This window comes from Atractosteus spatula, chromosome 6 (assembly GCF_055471065.1).
Source record: "Atractosteus spatula isolate fAtrSpa1 chromosome 6, fAtrSpa1.hap1, whole genome shotgun sequence".
NCBI classification, from domain to species: domain Eukaryota; kingdom Metazoa; phylum Chordata; class Actinopteri; order Semionotiformes; family Lepisosteidae; genus Atractosteus; species Atractosteus spatula.
The window spans coordinates 10,552,167-10,570,987 of NC_142711.1; the positions used below are offsets into that span (position 1 = coordinate 10,552,167).

General features: G+C 43.1%; 1 protein-coding gene across 3 annotated transcripts in view; it reads right to left on the reverse strand.

Annotated features, from left to right (window-relative positions):
• chd7 (chromodomain helicase DNA binding protein 7) overlaps positions 1–16,541 on the reverse strand; it is an 80,422-nt gene extending 63,881 nt beyond the window's left edge. For all 3 annotated transcript variants that reach the window (XM_088918633.1, XM_088918632.1, XM_088918631.1), the window contains exon 1: positions 16,154–16,541. The gene's annotated coding sequence lies outside the window, so the exon portion shown is untranslated. The remainder of the gene's footprint in view (positions 1–16,153) is intronic.
• Between the last annotated feature and the right edge of the window lie 2,280 nt (positions 16,542–18,821).

The following is an 18,821-nucleotide window of genomic DNA, read 5'->3' on the forward strand; positions in this document are numbered from 1 at the left end:
CAAAAATGAGACTATACAAGTAACAATGTCAAGCTACAGATATTCGTTAGGGCACACCCAGAGACTAAAACATGTAAAATAAGTACTTATGTTGCTTATTACTTAAATACCGGAGAACAAAGAAGCAGATGTAAAAAAAAACACTCCAACCTTTCATTTAGCTGAGGAGTTTTTTTCAGGAAATACCCAAGGAAATAACCAAAATGTAAATAGGAAGCATTTCCTGAAGGCAACTAACGAGACTGAGAGAGGAGGCAACCTTCCCTTTGCCTTTCCAACGAGAATTAAAACAATCCTGAAATGGCAAAAACACAAAATCAATAGAAGCGTCAAGAACAAATGGACTCGGTTATACAAATCGGGTAACTGAAATTATTTAAGACAAATTATCAAAAAGCATCAGATCAGCAGACCCCCCGTCCATTATTCTCTATCTGAGCTAAGGGAGTGTTATGGAGCCACTGGAGATGAACCATTTTTACTCCCTATGTAATCTGAATACTAAATGCATCATCTGTACCATACACTTGGGTGCATTAATGTTGTCTCTCCAAGCCTTTCAATACCTTTTATAGAGTCTCCTGGCTATAGCTTAGTGCAGGATAGTTGCTGGAAATTTGAGAGTGCACTCATTAAAAACACAAAAGCTGAATTCTGAAAAATGCGAAGCACTGGAAAAACTGAGAAATGTTTATAAAAAAAGAGCAGGAGACTGCACTCGGTTTCCCTCTGCTTTGAATAGAAGGTGGGGAGAATGAAGATTTAACCAGTACAAAAAATAGCACTTACTGTAATAACCAAAAAACACTATCGTACCTTCAGTATGAAAGTGTACTACAGCAGCCACCCGTTCAGCCTCTTTACTATTTGATTCTCACCACTTACCAAGCACAGCTCATCAGGCCTGCCCAAGATACACTGCTGCTTTACACAAGCTTTTTTGGAAAAAAAATTTTGGAAAACAACAAGCACAGAAAACAGCACCATTTAGAACAGACAGGAGTGTGGTACGATTTATAAACGCAATACTAAAGCAGTTCATTTTGACCACTGCTTTATTCTGAGATCCGCAATAATGACTTTCCCCAAATGAAAGCAGAGAGTCTCAATCAGTCTCTTTACATAATATATTCGAGAGACAGTGTGAACGTGGCTCATCTTTCACAGCTCCAGGCCTAGATAAAAACATCCTGTACCATCTCACTGAAACTTTTAATTCACGTTGAAACATTTTACTTCGATGTACAAAATGAACCATTTACAATAATGGGGCCATCAATGCTGATTAGTACAAATCCTCCCAGTCCTCTTTTCATCACCTCATGTACTCTTTATACACTATTTACAGCAAAGCAAGTGTATACTGTAAACAAGACAGAGCAGCCCTGGATGTTATCTTCTTTTCAGAGACTCCTACACAGCACCAGGGAGCACCAGCTTTATTTTTTAATAAAAATGCGAAATTACGAAACAGGTGCACTCTTAAGATCATTCCTGATCCACAAACAAGTCTCATACTATTCTGAACACAATGTTCCGTTAACTGTAACCCTCACCTCTATCTACAAGGCTGATGAGCGTAATCAACAACAAAAAGACGACATATGACATTTTAGGTCACCTGCTATTTATCTGTCTTCCAAGGCCCTGAACTGCTATCAGATCCAGATGGAAAGCAATGCCACAGCCTTGCTATCAACAGGAGCCTACAAACCAGGCTTTAACACACACGTTTGAGGAGTTGAGCCTTATACAGTGAGGTTCTTTCCATTTCACTCAGAACTGTCCCACAAAGCAAGCATTCTCTACACACGTACTAACAATAAATGCTTTGTGCGACCAGGCTAGTGACTGGGTGAACACACGGCACGGCTGAGGACGAACTAGTAGGGAAATAATGGAGAGATGGGGAGGGAGGTGGCAGAGCAGAAGGAGGGGGAAGGGAGAGAAGGAAGGAGGGAGGTTATTTTATTCCTATCAACCATCAAGTGATCTCCTGGCAATTACATTCTCTACAAAGCAGACTAAACCACTGGAGGATCCAAGAGGTGGGGCCCGAATGGCAACATGCTGAGACGCTGAAAAAACACCAAGCACAACTGATTACTCTCATTAACACCAGCGGGCTTTTTTTTTTTCTTATGCGCTAGCTGTGGTCGTCACTGATTAACCAATCTGGCGACTCCTTCTCGCATTTAAAAGGAGATTTAAGAAACGACAAAAGGGGACATGTCCATAACCCATCAGCATTTTATTCTGCTAGCCGGCTATACAGGATCGCATCCTGCCCACACTATCCCAAGGAGGGGCCCCTCTTCAAACAGGCTCTTCTTATGCACACCACTAGCATTCCTTTTTTTTTTCTTCCAAGGCTCTGACTGCAGCTGAAAATAATTTATCTGTTCCTCTTTGCGAGCGCAGCATATGTGATTGGGGGCAACTTATCCATCATGAATAAACTTGAGCACAAAGACAGGCTGAGTGTCACAGGATACCAAAGGGCAGAGGTCACAGCGCTGGAGCTGCAGGGTTTGCACAGGGCTTGGGCTGTTTTATGCATGGCTGCCTCATTTATATACTTGTTTCCTGCATGGAGGAAAAACACCACAAAGAGCTGCTGCTCGCACATTGTTTTGAGTGACCAAAATTACCCCCAAATATAAAAAATTCCCTTGGCCAGCCTCGTCCTATTCTCGTTTTTTTTTTTCCCGTAAAAAAATGCAGCTGACGGAAAGCTCCAGAGCAGCAGGGCTGGAAGGACAAGCCATCAATGACACTGCGTCCTAGTGCTGCTGCCGTCGCTGCCACAGGCACCAGCCCGGGAGCCTGCAGCAGGCCAGCCAGTGCAGCGCCCGTCGCTCCCTCATCTGGAGAGCATGAGCAGGCTGGGGAACACCACGTATCCACTTCTGCTGTAGAAACGGTTTCAAACAGCCCAAGTTTCATCTTGCAGCCCAACGGTTTACGCGTGGCGTCTCGGGGAAAAAAAGAAGGGTTCACTCCTGCAGGAACCTGGCAAGACCCAAGAATACAAAGTGCACAGTAAAGCACCGATTAACTGCACATTTACAACTGCCCTTAAAAACAAAATGGCAGAAGCAAATATAATTCAGCACTGCCATATCCTGTCCTTAGCTTAACAACAGTTACTCCAGTTACAAATCCAAATGTTTGGACAACAACCAGATGTAGCCAAGCAGGAATAAACCAGCAAGTAACAAACCTCCACAGACGAAGTGTAGCATGGGCAGGGAGACATCCCCCTGACAATATATCACTGAATAATTCAACAAGCATTAAAAAGTAAATATTAACAGAAGAGCTGAAAACAGCATGTTCTAAATGAAGAAACCTGCTCAGCGATTGCTCAACCAGACCACTGCTATAGTCTCTTTGCCATTCATAACAACGTACAGCAGACAGCTTTTACCTTCTTCAGCCAAGGTTATCAAGCAACCTGTTTACAGACTATCGTAAAACTTTGAATGCCCATGGATATTTTAGGGCACGCTTCGCAAAAATGTTGCACCCCAGTTCTATTTCAACATAGAGCTGGACCTGGCAACACCATTCTTCAAAGGCTGGAATCCAACAGGTTTTACAGGTACTTCTCAATCAAAATCTGATTACGGCTTAAACAGGCGATTGACAATTTGTCACATTAAGCAACCAGGATAAGAGTCAGAACCAAGGCAGAGGACGTCACACCCCTCAACTGGTCTTAATCGATAAGCAGTCCGGGTACCCACCAAAGCCCAGTGTCTCCAGGTACTCAGTGTTCAGTTCTCTGCTGCTCTTCAGCAAGATCTGCACATAGAACCCATCTGTACGCACAATGCAAGGCCTATCATATCTTTGCATTCAGTGTTCCTTCTCCATCACTGCTGTATTGTTTGTGAAGAAGGGAGGGAGGGGGAAAGCCTGCTCATTTTGCAGCACAACAGGCCACTGCAGCCCTCCTGCTATCCAGGGCTAGAGGAGGAGGTGGGGGGAGGGGGACCTCACCATGCTTCACTTCAACTGAAAGCACATTTCTAGATAACAAAATAAAAATGGCAGCTGTAAGTTTACAGATGAACAGCAGCGTCCAATCGGATTAGTCACTGGCAAAACGCTGGACGACTGAAATTCAATCCTAACTAGCAAAGGGGTGTTTCTAAAAAGTGTATTAAAAGCACCCTGAGGCAATAACAAAAACTCAAACTGCAGGCATTATGTAAATCTACTTTTACTGAATCTACTGTACAGGATAAGATCCAAGTGAACAGTTCAGTATGAAGAAGTTCTAAGCAAATAGGACAGTAACTGGGAATTTTGGAGGATCTGGGTCTAGAATGGGCCACACACACTGATCAATGGTCCACCAAGGCCATAGTTATTTGACCTCTTTAAATACATTTTTCAGTTTCTGTTCAAAATCAAGATGGCTAAAGAGGATTTTTCTTGAGAACACTCTTATGAAACGAGGTAAAGGTGGCGTTTAAGTTAAACGCGTTTAAGGTGCATTTACGTTCGACCCATCAGCAACACTAATGTGGATGGCTGCCAGCCATGCAGTGGCATCCACTGGCAGTTCAGATCATTTCCAATACATACAGTATTGATGAAGCAATTTTTTCTTTTATGTGTACCTTTGATGTCATCCATCAAGAAAATCACCTGTCTACTGTGGCTTTGCTAGGACAGGAAAATCGAGATTAAAAGTTCTTGTAGGTCTTCTTCTTTCCCGATTTAGATTTTGGGCTTCTCGCACTATGTAAACAGACTGGCAATTCAAAAGAACAACCCCAACACATACCCTGTTAGCCACATATCCATGTTTCTGTTTTATGCTTAAATGACACTGTGAACCTTCCCAAGTTCACAAAAGCTTAATGTTCATTTTAAACGTAAAAGCCCGTCTTTCATACCCTGTTGTGAGAAAAAGGCTGAAATCTGATAATGCAACCATTCAGCAATATCAGGATCTTTTCGCAAAATAATGCTTTTAGTAAATCTTGCATAAAAACAAGGTAAATTTCTTGAAAAACATTCTAACACTATGCCATTCACAATTTCTATACCCAGGCAGCTTTCCAAAGTATTCATCTGAATGAATACGAACTAAAACTTATAAAAACTAATCTTGGAATGAAAACTAAAGCTTCAACACAGCAATCCAAAAAAACAGCACCCTGTGCTCAGCACTACAGTGTGAACGCACACAAGTACAGCAGCGTCCAAAGGCTATTAATTCAGTCCATTTCACGGCATCATAAATCTTTAAGAGTTTAACTTTGGCTCACGATGCTTATCCCAGAATTTACTTTGCAAGATTTACCACATGGCTTGGTGCGTTTTAGGCGATTTCTCTCACGGCAAATGCTAAGTGAATCGCTACTGTCTTTTTGAGGGTTAGGTGAATGTGATTAATCTGGAATAGGAAACAGACACCAAAACCTATCCAGACCGATTCCACCCACGATTATTCACTTGAATGCAGTCTTTTGTTTAAGAATATGAAAGGCTGTATCTGCATTTTTTTCTAATTAGATCTTTTCTATAAAATCAGCCGTTGCTGACTAATGAGATCAGGGGCTCATTCCAGACATTACTAATCTTTACCCATATCTGCTTTATCTTCTTTTAATAATTAAGAATTAATGCAGATCAATAAAATGTCCCAACACAAGCTTCTAACCGACTCGGGCCAAACCCAAATCTGGGTTACTTCCTGCTGTGGTGGACAACTGGAGAACATTTACTCTGGTTTCTCCGGGAAACCTTTTATCTCAAGAATTTTCCCATAAGGGCCATAGCTCCATATCTATGTAAGCACAATACAGCACTTAATTAGTAAGGGAAAAACATGAAGGTCATAGTTATAAAACCTAGGAAGTCTTTTGTCAAGAAGTGCAACATTCCTTGCCTTAGTATTTTACAGGACCTTTGATAATCTCCATAAACAAGAAAGTAAAATCACAAGAGCTACAACCACAAAAAAATGCAATTTCAGCTTCGAGGCCGGGATGAAACTGTCAGCAGTACAATATCACAATCGCAGACATTCATGATAATCCTAGTTGGGAAATTTCTGAATTTTTTGACAGCCACACACAATGCACAGACTCCATCGACATGGCTGAAGCGGCACAGGCTCAGAGGAGCATACACAGAGAAATTATAGGAGATCCCCACCCCCCACTCTGTGGCAAAACCACAAGAAAGGTTTTTGTTGGCCACTCTGATTTCCTCTCACCTCCCAGAGACCCGCAGGTTTGGTCTGACTCTAGACTGCCCCCTTGGGTTTATTCTCTGGTCGCCATCAGCCAGCCGAAAATGGCACGAGATGCCATCTGCCAGTCATGTATGACCGATGACATACATGACAACCCATGAAGCCAACAGAAATTTCAAATAAGGGACTTTACAATAAACACTCAATGGAATTCAATCACGCCTGGAAACCTTAGCAACATTTACCAACAAGCCAGGTAACTTTATATTCGTATAACACATAATATACAATCCCATCAGATTTACTCATACTCCCGAAGAAATGGTAAAAAACAACATTGAACATCTTCTCTCCAGACTACACAACACTCAACCAATACAAATTCTAGTGAATGTAAAAAACATCTGAAAAATGTTCCCATACTAATATTTTCTAGGTAGTATGATTGTTTAAGGTGAAAGCAAAACCAGACTGAAGCCCACGTTTTCTGTTTTACGCTTTGCCTTCAGTCCAGGCTTGTGTGGGAATGTGCACATCTTGTGTCTTTTCCCTGTGAGTAATCCATAATGCAACCAGGTCAAGGAAACACCCAGACAATTTGATTCTGTGTATTTTGTGTTTGATGACTGTACAGCACGGTGTAGGGTAGTCACATGAAGAGTATACATTCGCTGAAGGTCATTCTAGTGTACCGAACTGCATGTGTACTTTATATTTGGTGTTTAGTTATTCTAATTGTAGAATTTTGTTCATCCATCATTTCCCCCATCATACTGGGGGACAAACGAAAGTTTTGTCTTGTTCTACCCCACCCCATGGTACCCATTGTCCCTTAATGGTTAATAAACTGGTGAGCCTCCTGTTCTGCTCTCCTGTCCCCCCTCCTTCACTCACAGACACAGCTAGGGAGAATGAGGATCGGCCCAACGCCATGAGCAGGAATTCTGTATGCACGTTCATGTTCACAGCTAAGAAAGGGTCATTTCCAATTCACATAACATCCAGGTTACATTAAGACTTGCAAAACCAAACCCTGAAGTAACCCCAACAGTGGGTGTACATGAGTTGCAGATGGGATAATGTGTCTCACTTAAATTCTAATAATACGATACCATAATCCTAATAGCACTGCACAGATTAAAGTTATTTCTCATTAACAGAATTCCACAAAACAAGAGGTTCATGTTATTCACACCTTTCAGTATTCCCTTACATAACATTCAAACAAATCTACAGTAACAGTCTGCTTTTTGGGAGTGTTATAGAAGCCTCTGGAATTCTACAGATGTCTCAATGTTTCTTGTTTCCCTGGGGTATAAAAAGAAATAATACATGGAAAGCATTCAGTAGTAACATGCATCTTCATGATTAAGGTTAGAGAGCTCTTTGTAGACTGCAGGCAAATGGTCACTGAACTGCACAAGTTAAGTGATAGCTGTAATAAAAATCATTAAATGTTGAATCTATCACTTTCCACTGTAATATCCATTTAAAGATATTTAAGGATACTGGCATAGTAGCCTCTTGCCTTCACAGGCTGCGAAGCAAGCATGAACCCAAAAGAGTATAGTTTAAGATCTCCAGTACACAATGGTATCTTCAGTAAATAACATGTGGAATGCTACCATGCAAAATCACCAGCCATAAATGTGGAATTCATAGGTGGGTTGCAAAGAAAAGGGCTCTTCTGAGACCAGATCACAAAAAGAGGCAACTCACATTTGCCAAACATTTGACATTTGAAATCGTTCTATGGCCAGATGTAATGAAAATGGAGCATTCTGGACATGCTTATCAGCATTTTGTTTGGCGTAAAAAAGACGAAAGCTCATGTTGAGAAAACACTCATACCAACTGTGAAATACTGGGGAAGAGATCTATTATGCTTTGCATTTATGGGATCCGAAGCCCTTAACAAGAAAGGGGAAATCAGGAACTCCAACATGCAAGAGACAAGAGACCATTTGTGCCAAACATCTGGTTTTCTGCCAACAAGCTCAAGCTTGGTCGAAAATGTACAGTCTAGCATGACAATGATCCAAAGTGAAAAAGGTACTGGTTCACAGCACACAAAATAAATGCTCTTGACTGGCCATCGCAATCTCCAGACCTAATCCCAAACACCTGTCATGGAAGCTCAAGGTGGCAGTTCGCAAATTCAAACCGAAGGGTCTAAAGAGCAACTCCACATGGAGGAATATTCATAAATTTTCCCTGTGAAGAGCCAGGACCTTATTTGAATATGTACGTAAACAGAATAAATTGTGAACCTTGTGCTTCGACTTTATATGACTTTGCTCCGCACCAATGCGACTAAGATTACTGTACACAACTTAGAATTTAAGCAAGAAACTATTCCTTCTGTAAACATCTTCATCAGGGATATGAATTAATTTGGAGTGCACTGTACATAGGGAAATCTTCACTGCTCCACACACACAACCTGACCCAATATCAACACCATTAGATTCTTTACAACAGTTTCACTGTAGCTCTTTAAAACAACTATCCAGGTAAATCAAAACCACAAAGCCACACAATGTTCGGCACTAATGTATTAAAGACTTAAATGCAAGTGGCTAAAATCCTGACATTCTTGCTCAAGTCCAGTTTAGTCATATTACAATAATCACAAATGAGCCAGCATATGAGAGAGCTTGCATGTTGTTGGCAAAGACAGCTATCAGAGCATTTTCAGCAGTTTTGGGACTAACAGTACTGCAGCAACAAACTGTTTTATCCTGGAAAAAAAAGTAATATTTACTATAAAAGAAAATCATTTTAACCTGTAGCTGGCCTTCAACATCCATAAATATACTACAATTGTTTTATTAGAAACAAAAAATGACCTCGACGGGTGGCAAACCTATTTCACTGCTTAAGATACCAGAACAGAAAAAGGTTAAAAAAACAGGTAGAAAAAGACTTTCAGAAATCGTCCATTAATAATTAGATCCCATATTTCACATTGAGTCCCCTGATCTAACCCATCAGCTGTTTTCACCAGATCAGACTGAGCAAAGAGCAGGTCTGTGTTACTGAGCAGGGAGAGTGAGAATCACGGTGACTATATCAGAAGAGAATGTAAGCTTTCTAGAGTCAACTGTGCATCACAAATTGCTTAAAACCACTTCTCATGAAAATATATATTATGTACTGGACAGTAATTAACCTACAATGTTGAACATAAACATAATGCTATACCTTTGCTGTGACTGTCCCACATTTTCTCTATATCTTTAATAAGCTTCTTAAATTGATCATATCGAATTCGTTAGCAATGCTTACATCTTAAAAGACTAAAGTTACCAAGGTGGGCATACATTTAAAACAATAGTTTATTTTAAACAGAAGCATTAATGTTAAAGGTTAAAAAACAGGGCTTATTGGGGGGTTTGTTTTATAATTGCCTGAACACACTTCTTGTTCACAGTTTCTGGTGTCTAGGTACCATCCCCCACAGAAAATAAAAACATTTATACAAACCCAACATCAGACTGTTAAGTATATGGGAAACGGCTACCCTTCAGTATGCAAAGTGTGTACTACACAATCAACACAAGGGAGCCGAGGTGGAGTGACTAATGTTCTAGATCCATAATCACCCATCATGGGTCTTGTGTTTCATGCACCTGTACATTTAACAAGATATACCAGTTTTGAAACAATCTGAGCAAATACATAATTCAGTCCTACACGCTATATTTCCATATTTCAAGATCAATGCAAAACAGGCTTATAAACACAAAAGCCTTTCAACCCATCTTGAAGAGAAGAGGCATCAAATATAAAGTAAACAGGGACCTGTGGAAGGGTAAGAAAAATCTCTGCTCTGTGCCCTATCCCAATGATTAAATACCGCCCAAATTAAAACCTCAAGAGCAGTAGGAAACTCTTGTGGGCAGGTGATGCTTAACACCTGCACAGCCTTCAACAGTGCCATGGAAATGTAAATTCAATCTGCTGAACACCTGTGTGGATTTTCAGCCCAGAGTCCCTTTCTGGAAAAGGCGCTACTCCCTATGTAAAGTTATAAGAGCACTCATGCAACGAGCCAAAGTTCCACAGCGCACGTACCGCTGGAATAAATCCCACACACACAAGCTCCTCTCAGTTCTGGAGCTTCTGAGCAGAGTGCGTGCAGCGCTGTGAGCAGAACGCCGGTTCCCCTCTCAGACACCGATTCAACAGCTGGAATATCCGACTCCTTCCTCGTTCAACTACTACGCACCCGGCCAAAAAAAAAGGGGGGGGCAGAGAGAGGTACATTTTAATAGTTACCACGAACGATTTAAAAGCATTTTGTAGCTGTCGACAAGCAGGAATTTGGCACTCCGTGAACTTCCACAATAGGCAGTACAGCTTGCAAAACATTAAATGGAACATGAACTAATCTATCCTACTGAGAGTCCTGCAGCTCAGCTTCTCTCTTTTTCACTTCCAGATCCTGGCACTGTATTTAAGCAAATACTGGAAAGCAAAGCACTTACTAAATCTCACCCATCAACAGCACGAGTGTCACTATCATGCACTGGGAGTCACAATAATGTGCCAGCAGAAAAAAAAAAAACACCTGTATTTTAAAATTTCAACATTATCGATTAGAGACAAGTTACTTTTGAATATTAAGATATTAGAATCCCTCCTATGGTCTTCTGAATGAATTTTTACAGACATAACTGCTATAAAATACAGGAATACTTCACCGAGTCCTAATGGTGGCAACACCAGATTTGTAATAGGACGGTCTGAATTTGAGGTCATGTTTTAGAGGATTTTCCAGAAGTTTCCATCAAACAAACAAATATATTACTGAGTCAGAAGTAGGTACAAGCAATTTTCTTCAGAAATCTACGCCCAGATTATGTGCGCACCGGTGCCTCTTCCAAAATCCTCATGGTTTTGACAGTCGTTATTGAAATACTTTAGAACCGTTTTGGAATAATATATATATTCGGCTTTAATAATTCAATGTATAATAATTCGGATTGTAAGTTTCACATGATCAAATGTAAATGCTGTCACTTTTCAGCTTTCAGATCAAAATGAAACATTTTTGAAATGCTGAAATTCAGCAAAACGTGCACAAGCTTTTCTTCAATTCTATTAACATGAACCTGCTCACACATGGCTGAATAGCTTGAGAAATGAGCTAGGTATCTTTTGCTTAAATAAAATGAGTAAATACATATAGATTTTGTCACATGTGCATTAGAACAAACTGGCAACTTTTCCAGGCTGCTTGGATCTTCCACAGCCAGCCACTGCCAAACGCCGTCGAGACTTCGGAACGAAACTGGCCCGGTCAGATTCAAGATGGAAACCTAACCTTGAAGCAGAGACGAACCATCTCCACAAGCATCCTCCATGCCTGCTCTCCAATCTAGGTAGACACCACGCTTCTCTCCAGAACAACCTTCTCGTTTTAAAACCGTGACCTTCAGACACAACAGCAACAGAAGCACGGTCTGAATGAATTTAACACAGGGCCTGCATGGAAATATCCACTTATCCAGACAGCAAGATCTTTTCTGCATTTAAACTGAATTACGCCTTTTGACTAAACTAATGTTGAATTCCTTCAACATTAAGGTTAAGAATCGCTGTGGATATTGTAGTATTTATATCGAGGTCACCGCTGGCCGAACAGCAAATACTGTATCTAACATGAAAAATAACGTAATAAACCAGACCACTACCCATGAAATGTTTTCCTAATAAGCACACATTACACCAGAAAATGAACAGAGCCTTTCCTCTCTTGAAGAAATGTTTTAGCTGCACTTTTGCTGAGTGACTGAAAAGACAGACAGCAAAGACAGAAGCTAACACAGGAAATAATCAAGAATTAGAGAACATGACTAACTTGATGGTACTTTGTATTACAGACCGCGGATAAAACTACCAAGGGGGGCGGCACTGGCCAGGTTCTACCAGAAACGTATATGTTAAAAACATTAAAACATTCGGGCCAAAAAGTATAGAAAGTCACATAAAAAATGATTTCCCCACTACATGCACAATGAATTTCTAAAAAACACTCAAATAACTTCTTAGGTCCAAGCAAATGTACAATCTCCCTTTTTTCCTAACGGCATTCTGGGCCCGGTCACTGGTGCGGTGCCAAATATGGACCTGCCGCTGCAGAAAAGTTCACATTCAGATTTTGGGGGTTATTAATAAGTAAACTACATTGTGTGTAACTCCTTCGTGAATCACATACAACGGGAAGTGTCCAGTCTGCCTCATGCGCTCCCAAAATAACCCAGGCCCGCAGTGAAACCCCAAAAGACCCGGATAAAGTCTTCTGGAACTACTTCTGAACAAACGGGGCTGCTTTCAAGAAACCTCCTATGAGAGCTTGGGATTTCCACCCCACCCAACTCCATTTTTTGTTTGGTTTAACTGCAAAAAGTGAGTTTGTGTGGGTGAGCGAGAAAAACCGTAAAGGAAAAGACCTGTTCTACGTCACCATGACACTCTTGAAGAATTATACCAAACACCCACCACCACCACCACCACCTCAGATAAAAAATAATAAAGTCTGTGAATGGTGATTTTAAGGGAGATTTAACAAATTTCAACAATCGCCCCCTCACAAATCGTCACCCTTCTCCCAGAGGGTCTGGTCCGAAATCATCACCCAGTGTCTCAAATCTCCCAGCAAAAACTTCAATTCCACAAGCCACCTGAACAAAAAGCTCCCCTTATTTCAAGGTTTTTTTTTTGGGGGGGGAAATCCACAAACTAATAAACCACATGAGCCTCACCACCCCCAAAACGGATGCCTTTTATTTATTTAATTTTTGTTTGACTCCGTTTTCCTAAACCGGTCGCCCTGTTACGTCTGCCTCAACATGTCAAGGCCTGACAACGCCAAGTCAAACTGCTGACCACAAACCTCGAATGAGGATTCACACGTACAGAAGCGTGGATCCACACGTACAGAAAACACTGCAGCGGTGTTTCAGGGGCTCCACACCAAGCCGCGCACGCCAGTGACATCCCACCAATAGTCCCAACCGCTTGCAATGCCCCCTGTGAACCGGGTTTCTGCTCTCCCAAACCCTTTTGTTCGTAGGAATCCGAATTCGTATTTCACAGTTTTTAAGTAGCCTTCGAAAAATAAAAAAAAAAACTTTTTTTACCTAGTGGTAAATTTGGGGGGGGGGGGGGGGGTATATACACTGCTACCGTTTGTTATCAAAACACGAGGTAAAAAAGTTTTTTTTATTATTTTTTTTTTCCCTGAGGATTGATGGCTGAGGAACAGCCGTCCCAGATCTGCTCAGAGGGAGAACAGGCGCAAATCCGACACGAACACCTCCGCTCCACCTCGCCGAGAGCCTCTTCATTATCATCTTTGTTCGGTGAGTGGCCTGAGTCAAATTAAAGCTGCCATCTTAGGTTAAGACTTGAAAGCCTTTCCTTTGTGTATCCGAGGGGGACGAAAACAGTGCGGCCACACGTACTCGGGGGGGGGATGCTTCGGTGCCGGCAGGAATTCCCACGGAAACGTAAAACTCGCCGCGAAACGTCTAATCGTTTCGAGAGAAAGAAAAGCCTCCAATTAAACCCAAAGCATCTCGATACTGATATAAAAGTTGTACAAAAAAATCCATCTCAAACCCGGCGCTCGGTGACGGGACAGAGGAGGAAAACGAGGAAAAGTCGTGAGGGAGGAGGAGGAGGAGGAGGAGGGGGATAAAACCCGATTAACTCGGACAGCCCGGGGCAGGTCTTTCTTATCATTTTAGGTCGCGGAAAATTCGCATTTCGATTTTTCTTCCCCCCCCCTCCTCAGAGGTCACTCAAGTCGCATTTAAAAACCAACAGCAGGAAAAAAAGAGAGAGACTCCGATAACAACTTAACAGATAGCGCACACACACACACATTAAAAAAAAAAACAGGAAGAAAATATGGGAATCGGCGTGCGGCTGGGCTTTTAAAAAAGTACGAAAGCAAAAGCAAGAAAGCGCTCGGAAACCTGCGGTGCTCCCGGAGCTCCCGGGACCCGACTCTTTTGTTTTACGAACTAGTTCCGCCGAACGACGCTGTCTGCGAAAGGCTGCCTGTGACCCCTCAAAGACACCGGCACGAAATACCCCCCACCCACACACACACACACTCAAAACAACAAAAAAAAAAAGGAGAGAGAAATCACTCGAAACAAAGTACCCGGGATTCGCTACATACAGTTTCAGCAGTCCACCTGGCTCGAAACGCACCAGACCCGCGGCGTGCTTTTTTTCCCCCTGCGTGTGTGCGTGCTCTTGTTTTGCTGAGCGCGTCCTCTCTAATCCCATCAGGATAAATGAGTGTAATTTAATGATGGCTGCTCGTTGGCCGCAGCTCCCCTTCCCCGTCTCCAGTCCTCCCCCCCCCCCCACCACCACGGCCGCCTCTTGCTTGACCGCCGCAGCTCAGCACCGGCGGAGCACGTTTTCAGCGGAAACGCACTTCTGCCTCTCTTTTTTTTTTTTGTTACCCCTCTTCCCCAGAGGAGATTCCCACGGGATCCGATCGCGGCGTGGAGACCACTTTTTTTCTTTGCGTGGTGGTGGAAGGACGGGGATATGGGAGGAGGAGGAGAAGGAGGAGGGGGTGAGAAGAGAGGATAAGGAAGGTTACTTCACCTTACTTTATTGTTAACGTCCCCAAAGAGGAAGAAGGAGAAGAAAGAGTAAAAAGAGACGGGCCGGTTCCTAGTGACCGCCTGGCCTCAGACAACCCCTCTCTCTCTCTCTCTCTCTCCCGATCCGTGCGGCCCGGCCCGGGAGCCCTTCTCCGCCCCGATGTCCCCCCACGCAGGTCCCGGATGGCTGCCGAGCGTGAAACGGGGCGCTCGTCCTTTCTGAAACGCGTGTTGTGATTTTATTTGTGCGCGCGTGGATTCTCTCTCCACCTTTTCTGCTTCTCCCTCCGCCCCTCCGCGGCGTGAACCCGATCGCGAGTGGAAGTGGAAAGGGAATCTCCCCGGCGTGTTGCCCTCCGGCGGCCACTGACTCACCTCTCTTCCCCCCCCCCCACGCTCACACTCACTCTCACACTCAAGCCCACCTCGTGTTTGTGTGTGAGTGAGTGAGTGAGCCTGGCTCCACACTTGCTTAAATCTCCTCTACCTTTTCACATTTTCCCCTCGTAAAAAAAAACACGCAGAGATAGAGAGAGAGAGAAACAGACCGCAGCGACTTTGTTTCCTGAAATGTCCTGCGCTTGAGTTGACTCGCTCTCTCTGCCTCAACTCGTGGATTTTCTGAATGGAGCGCTTCCACCGAAAACTTCTCCCAGACCCTCCGCTCCCATGAAAGAAACATTTTTACAACTGACTGTCCTCCCCCCCACCACCACCACCACCCCCTAGCAGCTGTCGGAGGGGCCGAAGCCGCGATATTATATCACTTTCGCGGCATCTCTCCCTTTAAACCAACAACAACAGCAGCAGCAGCGAGAGAGGAAAAAAAAATACACAGTTAAATCGAAATAAGGCGACTGCAATTTTTTTGAAAACGCGAGAGAAAAAAAAACCTACAAAAAGTGTCTCACCACATCCCCTTTCTAAAAGTTGCCGTTTGGAAGCTTTTTCCTCTATTCTTGCTCGGTTTGTAAGTTGTGTTCTCAGGGACGGTTTTGGCCGTTTTTTTGTGTACTTAAGCGCTAACAGAGACAACAACGCACAAAAAAAAAACTAACCTGACTAACCCTTTGCTCTTTCCCACACACACACACACCGCTCTTTCATCAGCCCGTCGCCCCGCTTAAAGAGCCGTTTTCAACTACAGAACCGAGCCCGGTTCACAGCAACAGCCACCTGAATCAAAGTCCCATTCAACCTTTTGGCTCTTCGCGCAAAGCAGAAAAGGCTCTAACGACGAAAAAAGAAAACACAACGACCCGCCGTGTAGAGGCGAGAGGGGGGGGGGAAACTCACTTACCCTGTTAGTTCAGGTCAAATTCGCAGGGTTTTTTTTTTCCTCCTCTTCTTCTTCTTCTCTTTAAACGAAGTCCGGTTAAGTGTGTTATTTCCAGTTCCAATATGCTTTTTCTTGTTTTGGCGTGTGCACAAACGTCCGAGCCGACGAGGCTGGTGCTGGTTTCGGTGTCTCCGTGTCCCGTTGCTCTGAGACTCTCTCTCTCTCTCTCTCTCTCTCTCCTTTGTGTTAATTTCACTCGATTCAAGTTTAATCCGATCGATCCCGGCGGCCGCGCTCTCGATCCCTCTTCCTCGAGACACTCCGGCTCACCTTCCAACTAGCGAGGCTGGCGAGGCGCGTTCACGGGGCCCCGACTCGCTCACGTGCGTGCGCGCGCGCGAGAGAGAATGACAACCCCCTTCCTCCTCCCCGCGGGCGCTGACGCAACGGCGTTATTATTACCATAATAAGATGCACGGACACGAGGACCGCAAAGGGGCTCTCCTGGGCTCTGGTAACTTGCTCGTCTGCTTTCGCCGTCAGCTACTGGCTGGCTCCTGTCCCACAAGGCATTGTGTTCGCGTAGGTCAAGGCTGTTTTGAAAGCTCTTTGTCATGGTGTCGCTGGTCGAACCTGTTTATGAAATTTGAGCTTATAAAGTTATACGGGCAGAAAAAAAAAATAACGCGTCCAAAAGATATGTTACATTCTAGCTGTATTTGAACTTTTATTGATTTCCCCCTTCCGTTTTAGACTCGTTAACATCGTCCCAAAAATGCAGATGCCACAGTTTCTAAACCTCCCGACGATGAAAGTTCGGTCCTCATTACAGGAGGAAGTTTAAAAACCAGACTTATAAACATTTGCTTCGCAGCTTACAAGTCAAACATCGAATGACACCAACGCCCGCCAATACAAACTCTGGAAAAAAAGGGGGGTAAACACGCTCAGAAAGTTGAGTTTGTGTTTAAATTGTGGGTTACAGGTTAACAGTGTCAGGGGATACACAACTTGTCCACAAATTTGCGTAAACGTGAACTCCCTCCAGTTTGCACCCACGGAGCACCGTTTTATTTTATCGCCTCATCTTTTGCTCCTGCACGAACAAGCACAGACCACTTTGTGTCGAAGTGTCTAAGAAAACAGTTCACATCTTTGTCATTAAGCCGCGGTGCCGTGCTGACGATAGAAATGGAATATTCACTAGATGTTCCTTTGCAGCAATTCTAACGGGTGCACCGAGCTGATCGGGGGAATTAACGTCTGGAACCCCCATTTTCTTATTTGTGCTGCTGGAAAGAAGTATAATGGTCAAGCAGAATGGGAACCGGAATCTGGAATGACAACTTCCTTGTCCCCTGTTTTCACGCGTCCAGTTCACACGTAAACAACAGTTCTGAATCAGGCCATGTACTTGTCGTTTGTGCCGTTGATGAACACTGACGCTGTGTGTGTGTGATTTTGGTTGTTGTTGTTGTTGTTGTTGTTGTTTTTGGAAAAAAATACATAATCATATAGTTACAATTGTTTATCCTGCTCAGAAGAGAAATAAATACAAGGCGCCTGTTGCAGGGAGTTTATAACAAAGTTAGCGTCTATCATTACATCGGCATTTGGGGGGAAAAAACAGCTCTTTACGGAATTATTTCTAACTAAACTGCAGCACCAATAATTATTAGATAATAGTTTACACAGCTACTGTCCTTCCAGTATGGGGAACAAAAAATAATGCGTGTTATGTTTATAAAAAAGACTTTTAAAATAATTTTAAGAATCTGATTCAATTTCAGGTAGGATTGGAGGTACTGGCACTGCCTTCCAGTAATACGTTCTTCTGTCGGGCTCTCCCATCTGGTGATTGCTAATCCGTGAAGCCTAATAGGGCATGTGAACCAATTGGTACCACTTGTAAGTTATAGATAAATGAAGGAAATCCATCTGTCTATCCATTTTCTACTGCTTTATCCGATATAGGGTCACTAGCAAGCGACAGGCATGGAGCAGAATACACCTTGGACAGGACACCAGTCCATCACAGGGCACACACACACTCACACCAGGGCCAATTTTCCCAGAAGCCAACTAACCTGCCAGTATGTTTGTACACTGTGGGAGGACATGGGAGCACCCAGAGGAAACACAGGGAGAACATACACACTCCACACAGATAGTGCCCCAGGAACTGGGCCCAGGGTCTCAGAGCTGCAAGGCAACAATACTCACCACTCTCCCACCATGCCACCCCCACTGAAGCAAATAATGTATTAAATCAAGGGAACTGTGACCCTTGATGACTGAAGGGCATTCAGAATTTCATTCCAAATTATATCTAGATTGTATAATTTAATTGAACAAATCTCCTTGTTTCGCTCCTGCTTAATGTTTACAATTTCACATCTTTAAAAGGTTTTGATTTTGAAGTCTATCTGCAAACACTGCTAGATTGGGCCTCTCCGGGACCAAGACTGGAGTCCCTTTGTCTGCATTACAGAGCGGTTCCTACTCCTGGTCCCAGAGAACCATATACTCACTGGTTTTCATTCCAGGCAAGGTGAATCAAGATCATTTAACTAACAAGTTGCTTGATTGGAATCTCCGCAAGAGTTTTTATCTGCTCAAAAGTGTTGTGGATCTTTGCACTTATGAAATGCAATAGTTAAAACGTCCAACACATTTATGAGCTGAAAAC